At 35.6% G+C, this 3,177-nt stretch overlaps 1 protein-coding gene and 1 long non-coding RNA gene across 2 annotated transcripts in view; one reads left to right on the top strand and one right to left on the bottom strand.

Annotated features, from left to right (window-relative positions):
* Positions 1-3,177, top strand: part of LOC107673905 (potassium voltage-gated channel subfamily KQT member 5-like) — a 133,430-nt gene that overhangs the window by 74,975 nt on the left and 55,278 nt on the right. The gene's annotated exons all lie outside the window — the stretch shown is intronic.
* LOC107673906 (uncharacterized) overlaps positions 1-3,177 on the bottom strand; it is a 14,577-nt gene that overhangs the window by 8,095 nt on the left and 3,305 nt on the right. Inside the window, exon 2 of the long non-coding RNA XR_001632446.1 lies at positions 328-331. This is a non-coding gene — a long non-coding RNA (uncharacterized LOC107673906). The remainder of the gene's footprint in view (positions 1-327; positions 332-3,177) is intronic.

Genomic DNA, 3,177 nt, shown 5'->3' with positions numbered 1-3,177 from the left:
TCAGCAGGCTGCCACGGCCATTACAGAAGATTGGCTTACTAGCTGCCTGCTGAAAAACCTGAATCAGGAAAAGTGTAGCATACGTGGTCCCTGGGAGCTTCTCAATAATGTCTTCAGGCAAGAAACTTCTGGAAAAGCAAGACCAACGCCCAGGAGGCTGTGTACATGAAAGTCACATCCTGCAGTGGACTTTGCTGTGCATTGTGTTATTGTGGCAGTAAAAGAGCATTTGTGTTACAGCTAAAGAAATAGTTCAACCAAAAATAAATGCTATCCAAGATGTAGATGAGTTTGTTTCTTCATCAGAACAGATTTGGAGACATTTACATAACTTGCTCACCAGTGGATCCTCTGCAGTGAATGGGTGCCGTTAGAATGAGAGCTCAAACAGCTGATAAAAGCATCACAATAATCCACAAGTAATCCACATGACTCCAGTCCATCCATTAACATTTTGTGAAGCTTCACCAAAACTTCAAACCATTGTTTCCAGCTAAAATACGAGTCCTCTATCCATAAATTTGCTTTCTCCAGTGAAAAAAGTTGTCTCGTCTGAATCAAGAGAGAAATATGCACAGATCAAGCACAGTTTACAACACAGTCCAAAAGAGTTCTAAACAAATATTGTGATGTTTTTATAAGCTTGGACTCTCATTCTGATGGCCGAATTTCCAGTGTGCCATGTGAATGGAGTAAATTTATATCTATCCCATCTGCATATCAGATAGGAACTTTTCTTCATTCTTCTCCTCTCCTCTCAGCTCCTATTGAATTTAGTATTGTTTTTTTTTGTTTATTGTTGTTGTTTTTTTTATTACCCAGACATATTTATATGAATGTGTTAAAATTGTTTGTTTGCCCGTCCGTGACAAATTGTTTATGCTGAAATCATTAAATTAAATGCTTTTATTGTTTTTTAATTTCCTCTGAATTCCTTGCCATGTCACAATTTTTCCTCTCTCAGCACTATGCTCACTGTCAGCATATTGCAGTAGCTTTGATTTATGTTGTTCTTTTTTTCACCATTGTTCTCTACAGAGGAATGCAGTGATATTAATGTTATCACATTACAGACTTAAAAACTCACAGATATTAATGTGGAAGAACATTACATTTTGTGTAGTACGTTTGTCTAGTAGTCATTTTGTTCAGTGAGTTTTGAGTGATTCAAAGAAAAAGTATCCACAGTAATTGCATTTATACTCTCATTCTCAGGTGTTTCATTAATTGAGTCTCAGTTCTTGTTTTTTAGTTAAAGTCTACAGTGACTGCACATCAACAGACACCCCCCCCCAAAACAAAAACAAACAAAAAACTAAACATAAATAAATAAATACGCTAGCAAACATTCCGTCAGAATGCACAGTAGCTTTTGAATGACTGTCAATGGAGAAAGATGCTTTGTGTGCCAGGTGGTTTCACAGCACCTACAAATAGGGAATAAATGGACCATACTAACTAGTTAAACTTTGACCCCTTACCCACAGTGAATGGTAGTGGGTGGCAGTGTGACCGCACTTTTAATCCCACATCTTTGACCTCTTCTGACAGCCCTCAATTAATGGGAAATTGCATTCAAGAGCATGCATACATTTTATATTAAATTTGCATAACAAGCTTGAGGATCAGTAGAGTATATACTACTATTCAAAAGTTTGGGGCCATTTTTTTAATATACTTTTAAAATACTTGAATTTAGCAAGGATGCATAATATTCAAAAGTGACAGTAATATTACAAAATATTTCTATTTCAAATAAATGCTGTTCTTTTTAGCTTTCTATTCTTCAAAGAATCCTGGAAAAATGTATCATGGTTTCCACAAAAAGTATTAGGCAGCAACATTGATAATAATACAATATGTTTCTTGTGCACCAAATCTGAAAATATATATTTTTTGTTCCAAGGAATAAATTACATTCACATACTCTGCATTCAAAAGTTTCATTATAATGAAAAAGCCTTTTTATATTTTAATTTGTTCATTTAATAAAATTTCATGAACTAATTTCTTTATAAGAAAAAGAGTTCTCCTCTGCGTTGATGGATGACTTGATATGGTGCACAGCTAATTGTGGCGTATTGAGCAGACATTCTTACCTTTTTTTTTTTTAAGAGATTATTCCTGGACATTAATGTAAATATTACAGGAATTTGTATTGCACTGAACTAAATTGCTGGTAATTGCGGCAACATGATGAGTAATACAGATCTAAATCAAGGTTTAATCAACTAGAATAATGTTTTTCCTCTGATAAGACTGCAAGTGTTTAAAGCAGTGTTAGGCTTCAAAGGCAACTCACTCAAGCAAAAAAATGTGTTTGATCAAGGCACCGTGATCTCCCCTTTACGGCAACAACCCGTGGACCAGCACAACGACACACACTCATGCATACTCGCGCATACCAGCGTCCAACTTCCTCTACTAACTTTAGAGTCCCATGTGTATGTATCCTCACCAGCACAGCACACTCTTATACTTCCCGCTATCAGATGGCTGCGTTCACTCGGGTTCATTTGCCAGCTGTTCTTATCTTACTGAGATGGAATGACTGGAAAATGGGGAAAGATTTATTTCCCCTGACATCTTTAATTCTGATTTGCTTTTAAAATCCATGACAAGTGGATGTCGTTTTTTCCATTCCATTCTCTCTTCCCTCTGATGGCTAGGTTCTTTACATATACATATATACACACACACACATATATATATCCACTGGAAATTCACCACATTCAGAACAAAATAACAACACTATACAGTGTGGTAAATAAGTACAACACTATTCTGACACAACACTGTGGTAAAATGGAAAATAAGACAGCTCTGCATTTCTATCTTAAAACTTGAGCAGATTCATAAAAAAGTGTAATTTTTTATGTTCATGAATTATTGTACTTTTTTAACTTTTTGATTATTTGATTTATACACAAATATACACACTGTAGCTCTGGATATTATCCAGACTGGTCCCCTGTGGCTATCTATGTTTTTGTCTAGTGGCTTTGCTGCCAATCAGCTGGATCAATCAATCTCTTCTGTCTGCTGGAGTTCAGAACGTATCGTCTCCTGCAATGAAACTGAAAGATCAGCTGCACTCATCACACATCTCAGACCTAGGAAAAATGATAAAAAGCCTATATATATAAATATATATATATATATACACACACACACACA

The sequence above is a fragment of the Sinocyclocheilus anshuiensis genome, unplaced genomic scaffold, assembly GCF_001515605.1.
Source record: "Sinocyclocheilus anshuiensis isolate Anshui unplaced genomic scaffold, SAMN03320099.WGS_v1.1 scaffold292, whole genome shotgun sequence".
NCBI classification, from domain to species: Eukaryota; Metazoa; Chordata; class Actinopteri; order Cypriniformes; family Cyprinidae; genus Sinocyclocheilus; species Sinocyclocheilus anshuiensis.
This window is presented reverse-complemented; position numbering and strand designations above follow the sequence as displayed.